Genomic DNA, 12,104 nt, shown 5'->3' on the forward strand with positions numbered 1-12,104 from the left:
ATGTGAATGTGGAAGGCAAAAAAACAGCAACTGATTCAGTCTCATTACCATCACCAAGGTACCCTTAAGCAAGGGTCTTAATCCCTAAATTGCTCCAGGAGTGCATTTGAGCACGCACACACACACACACACACACACACACACACACACACACACACACACACACACACACACACACACACACACACACACACACACACACACACACACAACTGGGCCATTCACATCTCTAAAATTATGATGTGTCTTCTCCTTTACATTCTCTAGCGACTGTGGTCCTCAACACTCAGGCACCACCATGCTCAACTTCATTTGTTAACCCTCTGGGGTCCGAGGGCATTTTTTGGACAGTTCACTCGCCTAGCATAAATGTTTTATTATTGCTGTTATCCGCTCCCCCTGCATCCCACAATCAAGTTTTATGTCTCTTTTTTTCAGGACAACCTGTGCTTTCAGAATATATATGTTTTTGTTGTGTTTTATAAGTGTAATAAAGGTTTACAATCAAAAATAGGCAAGGGAAAAATAAAGCGAAAAATAATTTTTCACATGCATTTTTTCAAAACACACAGCAAACTATAATAAACAACTGTTTTGACACTTTATAAAGGTAATTTGAGGTCTTGTGTGAAAGACTGTACAACAAAAAGGTTCAAACAATAAACACAAATGCACATTTTGAACAATATATACAAAATGGTCTATGCGTTTTGTTGGCCACTGATATGGTAAACAGTGCTTTACGCAGAGAAAGCAAGAGTTATCAGTAACATTCACATGCAAACTAGTGGAGCAAGTCTGATAGTTACACACTCTGTTTGAGCATGTGAGATTGTCATAAGAGGCTCTCTGTCTGCTCCTGCTTTCACTCGCTGTGCGTAATGGCGCAGGGCGCACTGAATATGTACTAATAGTATGTACTCACTAGAGCACCCAGTGGGCAATTCAAATGGGCCAACTAGTAACATATCACTCCTGAAAATGATCTTTGGCTTTTCACGTGAGGTAAATCTGCCCTACGATTGGATTTTGGAAAGCCATGTGATGGTAAACCAATATCAAGTGGACACTCACATTGCGCACATCATCACACAGGTTCTATGAGGTGTACAAAGATCAATCAATCAATCAATTTTTTTTTTTTATATAGCACCAAATCACAACAAACAGTTGCCCCAAGGCACAAAGATGGCCAATGGCTGGCTTGAAAGTCTGTGGAGTTAACTTTTCTGCAAAAAAAGTAAGTTTCTATCTCATATCATTAAAAAGTTATTTAGTTATTTAGTAAAGCTTGGTCTTAGCCGTCGTATACGACGACATCGGCCCCAGAGGGTTAATATACGAGGTCTGTCAATAAAGTATAGGTCCTTTTTCTTTTTTTCAAAAACTATATGGATTTCATTCATATGTTTTTACGTCAGACATGCTTGAACCCTCGTGCGCATGCGTGAGTTTTTCCACGCCTGTCGGTGACGTCATTCGCCTGTGAGCACTCCTTGTGGGAGGAGTCGTCCAGCCCCTCGTCGGAATTCCTTTGTCTGAGAAGTTGCTGAGAGACTGGCGCGTTGTTTGATCAAAATTTTTTCTAAACCTGTGAGACACATCGAAGTGGACACGGTTCGAAAAATTAAGATGGTTTTCGGTGAAAATTTTAACGGCTGATGAGAGATTTTGAGGTGATACTGTCGCTTTAAGGACTTCCCACGGAGAGAGACGTCGCGCAGCGGTCCAAGGCGCTGTCGTCAGCCTGTTTCAAGCTGAAAACCTCCACATTTCAGGCTCTATTGATCCAGGACGTCATGAGAGAACAGAGAAGTTTCAGAAGAAGTCGGTTTCAGCATTTTATCCGGATATTCCACTGTTAAAGGAGATTTTTTTAATGAAAGACGTGCGGGCACGGATTGCAGCGTCGGCTCGCAGCCGCTGCGACGCTCCGCCACAGGAAAACACCTCTGTTGGAAGCCTTAAGGACAAGTTGGAACATGTCCAGCTGTTAAACAATTTCTCATATACTCACTCCACTGAAAGCCATCAAAAGCCGCCTGGATTTTACAAATGATTATCAACACGGAGGTGTTTTTCCTGTGCCGCCGCACCGCGCCGGCTGCGTCCCGACGCGCGGACCTGTCCGCACGTCTTTCATTAAAAAAATCTCCTTTAACAGTGGAATATCCGGATAAAATGCTGAAACCGACTTCTGAAACTTCTCTGTTCTCTCATGACGTCCTGGATCAATAGAGCCTGAAATGTGGAGGTTTTCAGCTTGAAACAGGCTGACGATGGCGCCTCGGAGCGCTGCACAACGTCTCGCTCCGTGGGAAGTCCTTAAAGCGACAGTATCACCTCAAAATCTCTCATCAGCCGTTAAAATTTTCACCGAAAACCAGCTTAATTTTTCGAACCGTGTCCACTTCGATGTGTCTCACAGGTTTAGAAAAAAATTTTGATCAAACAAAGTGCCAGTCTCTCAGCAACTTCTCAGACAAAGGAATTCCGACAAGGGGCTGGACGACTCCTCCCACAAGGAGTGCTCACAGGCGGATGACGTCACCGACAGGCGTGGAAAAACTCACGCATGCGCACGAGGGTACAAGCATGTCTGACGTAAAAACATATGAATGAAATCCATATAGTTTTTGAAAAAAATAAAAAGGACCTATACTTTATTGACAGTCCTCGTACATCCATCCATTTTCTATACCCCTAACTCCAATTAAGGCATGAGAGCTGGCAGTGAAAATGGTCTTAAGTGCCCCACGAGTGTGGCATCGGCAACCAACACACATGCAGCGTGCCACAGTGTCGGCTCCCGCCTCAGCACATGTGGCGTGCGTGTGTATCACACGTGTGCGTATGTGTCCCCCCGCAACACATGCAGTGTGTGTGTTTCACACTCCCGCCCCCCCAACACGTGGCATGCCGGGCAGTGCACACTTGCATGAAATGCTGTTATATGTATGTACAGACATGATCACATGGGAGCCGGACAGCCACATCTGCACACACACACACACACAATAGCAAGGTGCCTCTCAGCTGATCGCCACAAACTGACAGCTGGAAATGATGGCTCAGTGCACATGACATGCAACATTAGAAGGAGAGCCAGGAGAGGTATATAAATAATTATTATAATAACTACATACACAAATTACATAACAAATAACTAAAAAAAATTGTTTCTGTTTCTTCAATCTGTTTCTGTGGCCCTCTTGTCCTGTGCACTGGCAACATTTCCTGTATATTCATTTTGTGAATTGTTTTGTAAATCGTGTCGGTAGCATGGCCCAAGCAGAGGGTCACCCCTTTGAGTCTGGTATGCTTGAGGTTTCTTCCTCAAATCATCAGAGGGAGGTTTTCTTTACCACTGTTGCCTATGTGCTTGCTCTGGGGGTTGGTAAGGTTAGACCTTACTTGTGTGATGTGGCTTGTGGCAACTTTGTTGTGATTTGGCACTATATAAATGAAAATAAATTGAAATTGAAATTAATCACATAGCAACAAAAAAGGAGAGTGACACTTTGTTCTGTTGGGTGATCAAAAAAAGTGGGTGTGTCTACGCAAGTCACTGCTGTTGGAATCTCTGGACCTGGAGGTTGGAGAACATGTACCATATTTTGAAGGACATGACAGAACAACTCTACACTCTGAGGCATGTGCTTGCTGTCTGTACGTAGTAATACATAAAACATATCACCTTTGCCACAGGCTGGAGTGGCCGCTCAGTGCGCACAACAGCAGGCTGCTCCATGTGAAAAGGACAGTCTGATCATGTGAACAATCACCTGTTGATCTGAATGTGACTTCACCCATATGAGCTCTGGTCCACATGACATGATGTCTCTCCTCCGGTGCGCTGCTCGCTGGATATGCACACGGGCCAGCAGATGTGGACATGATAATCGCACACTGCTGCATTCATGTCATTTCATGACTGTACGTCATTGACCATGGGTCAGAGGAACAGAAGGTTCATACTTGTATTGTCCGCTCGGTAAGAGGGATGCAATAAATTGCTGTGTTTTTTTATGGTGTGTGGTTTTTATTTTTTCCCCACAGCAACAATGTCCGCAGACAAAGGGAAGCATGTCTGCCTGCGACCTGGAGCCGCATGGCGCATGTAACTGCAGGATTTCCCCACATTGTAATAATTAAAACACAACACATTTGCAACGCAGTCACCAGCGGATCACTGCACGCTGGACATGCCATGCTTTCTGATGCGTTCATGACACGGGAGCCGGCTCTTCATGAGACGGGAGCCCGGCTGATTCTTCATGAGAGGAGAGTATCAGGTAATTCATGTAAAACATGAAAGGGAGAACAGTAATCCACGTCATTTCATTACTTCCTGGTGTACGCCGAGGCGGAGGCTAACTCTGCTCTTTATAACATGAATTAAGTATTATAAATTGTGGTGTTTTATTAATTTTTTGCTCCACTGCTGTTTGCGTGACATTCCACGTGCATGCACTGTGTTTGTGCGCACGAACACGAGCATGCACAAAACCGTCACCGCTGTATTGTGCACGCCTGTTCGACCATGCGTCCCTTCCGACAGCCGGTGGAATGTTTCGTGGTTCCCCATTACGTTTTTGGTTTGTAGATTTTCTTCTGGTTTCTGTGTCTTTTGTGTTGTGTGTGAAGGGGACCTTAAGGTTGTTCAAATCACACCACTTACAGCCAATATATAAAACCCATTAGATTACATGTGATTGGGTTATTAGGTAAGAAGTCAAAGTAATGTTCAAGCACTGTCAAAGGTCATGTTTACTTCACACAGCTAAACTGCTCTTAATATCCCAGCAGTCTGTATTTGGAGTTTTGTTATCCCTCATCACCCATCCATGACATTTCAGTCTCCCTTGATCTGTCATTCATGTTCTGCATTCTCCATCTCCCAGATATTTCTTGCCATATTCTCCAGCAAACCTGGTTACTATCGGATCCCTTTTGGAGCTAGATTGTTGCCTGCACTCACGTACTCCCACGTGTGAAGACTCCACTTTGGCTTCATGTCAAACTTTTCCATGGCACTTTAACATTTAACATTTAACATTTACTTTCCTTCCGTCATGTAAGTTGTGATCGTCATGCTATCCAATTGCCAAGATGTAATATTTTGAAGTGATAATATCAGGAACACTTAAAAACAAGCACACTGAAAAGAGAGAAACAGAACAATGACTGCATTCTGTAGAGGCAGTACAATAATTAGACAAACATTGAAATGTTCATTTTGCTAGGCTTCAGAAAATTCTTGGCATGTACTACGTAAAAAGCAGACTGAAGAGGTTGATTACTGAATTCATCCCCTCCAGACTGTTAACACAATAACTCAATAAAATAAAATAAAATAAACAATTGATCAATTATATCCACACAAACACAGCAAGATCATGCAAACTCCACACTGAAAAGATCAGGTAGTAACCAAAGCCGGGATGTTGTTGCTGTGAAACAACACTGCTAACCACAAAGCCATCGCACTACCCAATAACTTAGTTCTCAACATATTTTAAATTCATGTACTTACAAATCAGAGGTTTCAAATAGTCTTATCAGGACTTTATTGTCATACAACCCCTGGCAAAAATTATGGAATCACCGGCCTCGGAGGATGTTCATTCTGTTGTTTAATTTTGTAGAAAAAAAGCAGATCACAGACATGGGTGATTCCATAATTTATTCCTCAGAATTGAGTGAGTCCATATTTTTTTCCTCTGCTTGGTCTAAAAAAGTAACCGTTACTGACTGCCACAATCTTTTTTTCTTGATTTCTTATAGTGTTTCTTAAAGCCAGAAGTTGCCATTTGAAATGACTTTAGTTTTGTGTCATGTCTGTGATCTGCTTTTTTTCTACAAAATTAAACAACTGAATGAACATCCTCCGAGGCCGGTGATTCCATAATTTTTGCCAGGGGTTGTATTACCAATGTATTTTTTCCTCTCACTTCCAATTACAAATTTTCAGAATAGAGACATCACAATTATGGTGATGCCAGACATGAGGTGAGTGACCCGAATGGCTGCCAGATGTCACCCCAAAGTCCACCTCAGTCAGGGGCTGACAACTTGAGAGTATGATGGATGAGGCCATCTCTGTGTGTTTGTCTTTGTTTCTGTGTGTCAGAGAGGTCACAACATTGCAATGGGTCCCCACAGATTAGCGTTACAGTCTAGTGAACCATTTCAGAAAAGGGGTGGGAGGGGAGCATGACCTCACAACCAATATAGTGACACACAAACACATACACACACAGTCACACAACTAAAATGGGCTGATATGACAACCACACCTCCCATGAGAGAGAAAGCAGCAGTTAACTGTTGAGCAATTCCTGACGTTTTAGACACTAATATAGTTATACCCTTAGAGAATAAATCTAACAGAAAATAACAGACACACCAGAGAATACCATGACAAAGTGCAGAGAGGCCATACTGGCAATCCCAATGGATCTCATCATTCAATCATGTCAAAAAAGCTCAATCTTTAAAGAACTCCTCTGACATCTACTGTTCCTCCTCATTATAGATCTTTCCTTCTTCCTTCTCCATCTGTTTCTCAGACGTCATCTCCCTCTTTTATACTTGGTCAGGTTTCTGTATCGCAGCTCATGTTCATCATCTCAGTGCAAAAACTACACAATAGAATTATCTTCTCTGATGCTGCCAATATGCTTAACGTTCAAGACCTCTTCATGTAAAATCAAGAAAAGAGGTCAAACAAAGGCCAGACATAATCTGATATCCATCAGCACAACAGTCAGTTCATGCAATGATACACTTGTGAGCCATCCTGCTCCTGAATAATAATGTTTGATCTATAGATTGTGTACCATTCAGAAAAGTGACTGGTGACCTATACAGACTTATCTACTCATCTGCCATTATGTAAAACATACAGTGGGACTCTGTCAGCATGACTTTTTTTTTTTTTTTTAGTTTGAATGCTTGTGCACTACATTTTCACATCTTTTTCCCACCCATTACTTAGAGTTCAGACAGACACATTTCTTGCTTTTGGGTTTCTCAGTGCAAAATGCACAGAAATATATGATAAAATAGTCATTTTTACTTCACAGCTGTACACAGAATGACAACTTTAGCAAAGTACTGGAACTATTCAAATCATTGGTAGCAGCTTTTGTGTGTTCCAATCTTGGCTGCATCGATGTCATATTAGCTGAACAGAATATACCGCAGTACAACCTTTAGCAGCAATTTTAACATAATGTATCTGTTGTACTCTGCAGTCTTGCTGCACTTTAAAGTTACATCTAAATGCCAGAACTGAACTACTGAGACTGTGTCAAAAGAGACACCTTTAACATAAGTACATATTGTACACAGAGACACGGAGGGCATATCTTGCTAATCACAGTGGCATCTGATTAGCTTTAACTCAAATAAAATGTTAGTCATAGCAAACACTTTTCATGAGCTTCAGCTTTCCAATGAATCAAAACTGGCAGCTTTTCAAGAAGCAGGCCTATCCAGTTTTTAGAAATAGCATTTTCTGTTGTGAAAAAGCACAAAGTAGCACTTTATATGCTTCATATTGGCACAAGCATCACTTATAAGTAAGTTCTGTTGGATTGTAGCCTTTTTTCAGGGATCCGATAAAGATCTGCTTGCTGATTTGGCACAAATTTTTTGCCGGTTGTCCCTCCAAATGCAAGTGTAAGGAGAATGGACATGGGTGGTCTTCATCTGGAACCTGCTCTTTTGTAAGCAAGCACACCCACCACTTAGCCACCATGCTACCTACATGCTTCACTTACCAAAGAGGACATGAGCAATTCATCTCATGAAATGTCCATTAAAGAGGAACTATGCAACATTTTGACCTTAATTTTACAGTTTGGAAGTAATTATAATCCACCCTCCACCCAGCCCATCACCCAGGCATCTCATAGCAGAAAACCAGCCTTGCAACTTTAGGGATAATGACCCAGTGTCCTTAGAATTAGACTCTCAGGTCTTATGAGAGACACAAACTGTTTTGCGACACTACAACACATATATGTCCCCCTACTGAGGCACCGGTGAGCTAGCAGTTTTAAGAACAAGCCAATAAAAGCTTTATTTCTTACATGTTCATCATCGTGGCAGAGATAGCCAGGTTTCCCAACTCTTATGCATCTGGCGTGAGACTCATAATTTGAGTATGAGTCTCATGCTCAGGTAAGAAATGTCACGCCAAAATAAAAATTTCTCACGTTTATTTTCTGTTGATGACTAGATTAGACCAGACCAGACCACAGTGCATTGGTTCTTAATGAAAAGAGAGGAGTTTAAGACGCACACCCGAAACAGCTGTTAACTGCTGACAGCATTCTCACTGCAGTATTCTCGGATCACTGATTTGCTGAAAACCTGTCACCTGATACGTCAGCTGCCTTGTGAAGACATTACAGAGAGTTCGAGCAAAGCTTCGGAGCTTATGGTTCTGATTGAGTCAGCCACTGAGGCGGCATAAAAAGTTTGGGATAACAAGGTAAGCTCATCAAAAGACCCCACTGCAGACGGAGCCTCATCAGACTAATTGTGTGTTGAGACAGTTGGCTACAGACTTAAACTAGTTGCAAACTAGATAATTTAAAGAACATATGATACATTATTTAATGTCCTGGTTAGCAAGTATTAATGATTGTAAGCCTGTCTGTGCACATGCTCTGAAAATGTGCGGTTGCTGATGCATTTTATTGATAATTATTAATGACAGAGAAAATGAAGTGTGTTGAACCACTGAATCAATATGAAGCAATTGTGTTGAGATGGGGGCAGCACAGTGGCTTAGTGGTTAGCACTGTTGCCTCACAGTGAGAAGGTCGTGGGTTCAATTCCCGTGGCCTTTCTGTGTGGAGTTTGCATGTTCTCCCCGTGTTTGCATGGGTTTCCTCCGGGTGCTCCGGTTTCTTCCCACATCCATGTGGCCCTGCGACAGACTGGCGTCCTGTCCTGGGTGTACCCCGCTTCGCGCCCTATGACTGCTGGGATAGGCTCCAGCGGTAGAAGATGAAGATGAATGTGTTGAAATGGTTCAGTGTTTGAAACAATTAAATATGGTGCCATCTGCTGGCCATTCTTTAACAGCACTTGCATGGAACGATTTGAATTTGTATAAAATGTAAACATGCAAAAAAGACAACAATATATTAACTAAATACATAAAACATAAATATATAAAATACACAGTAATGCAAAAAAGCAACAACAACAACAAAAAACTTGTTTCCACTGTGGTCCAACAAAATACTCACAGGCAAATATACATTCATACATACACAAAACAGAGAGTTAATAAAAATTAAAAAAACAATATAGGATTTTTATTTTTTTCTCAATAATACATAAATTGATTGTTCTCTTGTTGAGCCAATCCTTGGAATAAAAACTGTCTGACCCTGCTTTAAAAAGAGGCTTTGATTCACAAACTCTAATTTGACGAGGCGGACCATTGAAGGACGAAGCCCCACAGGATTTCACCTGAGGATTGACCAGAGACAATCTACTCTACCGAGTATTAATATTGTGCTGCACAGCTGTAAATTTAAAATAAGTTAATTCGGGCCTTGCTTATTCAGTATTTAATTTTAATTGTTGAACTCTGAGCTCAACAGGCAACATGCAGTACTGACCATTCTAAATTCGGCCAGGCCTATGTGGGTCTGGGGTTGTGCAGAGAAGAGAAAGCGAATGATCTTGTTCTGGACAATCTGCAGCCTCCCTTGATTACGCTTAGTCAGGCCAGAATGCCAGGCTACACTGGCACAGTCCATGTGACACTGTATCAAGATTGATGGAAGAAGTTTTCTCATATGCAAATCCAAATCTTTGGCCTGTCTGTATAAGAACTTTAATTTTGCATTTGACTTGTTAATAACTTTGTCAGCTATAAGATCGCCAGATAAATTCTGATCTAAGTCAAGACCAATATATTTTACACAGGATTTACTCATAATTTTATTTTACCAGCACGTTACATTTCATGTGTCATTCCAGTCAGGTGTTTAAAGTCATTAATAATATAATTGTGTTATATGTGATTGTCCCATCATAACATACTGTATGTAATAGAGATAGAAAATGTGAAATGTTTGTTCAACTATGGACTGTTATGACCAAATTGTACAAAATGAAGGGGATTTGGGGGGCTTCAAAGGTTTTTTATTTAAAAACTTCATTTCAGCGGTGTCTCTTCCTTTTCTCTCCAGTGTTGGAGAAGACACACAGGGACATAAGCTGCTGGCATATGAAGATAGATTTTGTTGAGCTTGTAAAAAGTTGAATAAACCATTGCCTCCATCCTCTCTAACTCTCCTTGCAAAATTCACTGCAGAAAATGGTTCTGGGGAGCATGAGCATGGCTAAAACCCTTCAGCTTCCTCCAGACCCCCTAACCAAGGCCAACCAGGCCACTTCACCCCGAGCCATTTTAAGCATTTTTCATTATTTGCCTCTTGCATGTCGGTAGATGAGATTACTGAAATATTTTGGAAAAAGGAAGGATCAGGGACGCATACAGGAGAACAATCAAGCACAGTTTCCCTTTGATTATTATTTTTATTATTAAAGGAGGACTGTTTTTTCTTTTTTATTAGGGTTAGGGTGACAAAAAAATTTCAGCACGCGTGACATGTGCACGCAGTCTCACTCCATTCAAGATCCCAAAGTTGACAAGCCTGGGTAGCAAAGAAGCAAAAAAAAACAAAAAACAACAAAAAGTGTTGCTGCCAGAGGGGAAAAAAAAAGAGTGTCTCTCAAAGGGTCACACATTGGTCAGTCTTGGTTGGGCTTTCTTGAAATAGTGAGAGAGATAAAGAAGTGTGCAAAACAGACGCAGACCTGGCATTGTTGCTGCTGCGGTTGTATGCATATTGAGAGAAACTCTGTTCTCCTTGACTGTGTATTGTTGCTTTCTTGACATGTATACTCAAACTGCATTTGTCAGCATTGTTGAAAACAAATGCACATGGACAAAAAGGAAAGAAGGGAGGGGGAGGGCCAGCAATCAGTTTTTATGACAGTTTTGTGGTATATGTACACTCAAGCTGTAGGGGGAGCTTCGTTGAGAAGAATGCGACCAAAAAAAAGACAAAACAGCGAAAACTGAGCCGAGTTGCATATAGTGCCTCTTTGAGTGTTCCTGTCATTTTACCAAATGCAATCATGAAACTATGCCCCATTTTCAATGAGTGCGTCATTAGTCTGACTTTTTTTTTAAACAGAGCACATATAGAAACAGTAAACCTGAACCACCAAATCTCATACCATATGAGGTGACTGGATTTGTCCATTAGATTAACTTCTTGGAACACACGGAATCTAAAATAAACATACTATCCAAATTAAAAACTTTTCCAGTCCATTGACTGCACAGATGTCTTCATTAGACAGATGTCCATTAGAATAGCTGCACTCTGTGTGCTATCGCTGATAACCACATGCGACTGTGAGTCTATCTCGATGCTGTCAAGCCTGGATGGTGAAAGAGGAGGAAATAGCTGATAATCATCAGCTGATGGATCAATAGAAAGCTCTAAAAATACACAATATGATTGTATGCTTGTATGTATGTATGCGCACACGCGTACGCATGTCATTTTGAGTGTGACAAAGTAGCTATATGACAGATAAACACACAAATAAAAATCTTGACTTTTACTGACGAAAAGGAAATCCTCAGTGTCTCTTTTTGTCAGCCCAAGATGAAATTTGGACCATGTTTATTTCATCCTGAGAACAGAATATGACAAATTCAACTATTTTCTGCCAAGAAAATCAAATCCACTTCAGACTACAACCACTCAATTAAAGAAGATTCTGTGGCTGACCTACTGACTGGGAGCATGTGTAAGTCTAACACTCTCACCACAGGCATGACACCACAGAACCGACTTAGGTCCACCAAATGACCAGTGAACCGTTAAGCTTAATTGGCTTTGCATTTATGTTTTATTTGTGGAGCTTCTATCATTCTCTGGAGCTACTCAGTCCCATAGTCTTCACTTAGAAAATTTTGGTGATAGCCAGTACAATCAGCTTCAAAACAGAATAATTTTGAGTATAATAATTCAAAAAGCCCCTGAAAACGT

At 41.2% G+C, this 12,104-nt stretch overlaps 1 protein-coding gene and 1 long non-coding RNA gene across 2 annotated transcripts in view; both read right to left on the minus strand.

The window, feature by feature from the left end:
* LOC117512209 (plexin-A1-like) overlaps positions 1 to 12,104 on the minus strand; it is a 1,069,160-nt gene that overhangs the window by 349,622 nt on the left and 707,434 nt on the right.
* Positions 8,279 to 11,764, minus strand: LOC117512212. Its single transcript, XR_004561245.1, has 3 exons — positions 11,754 to 11,764; positions 8,817 to 8,822; positions 8,279 to 8,401 (listed from the first exon to the last, which is right to left on the minus strand). It is a non-coding gene; the product is annotated as an uncharacterized LOC117512212 (long non-coding RNA).

The sequence above is a fragment of the Thalassophryne amazonica genome, chromosome 6, assembly GCF_902500255.1.
Source record: "Thalassophryne amazonica chromosome 6, fThaAma1.1, whole genome shotgun sequence".
Lineage (NCBI taxonomy): Eukaryota > Metazoa > Chordata > Actinopteri > Batrachoidiformes > Batrachoididae > Thalassophryne > Thalassophryne amazonica.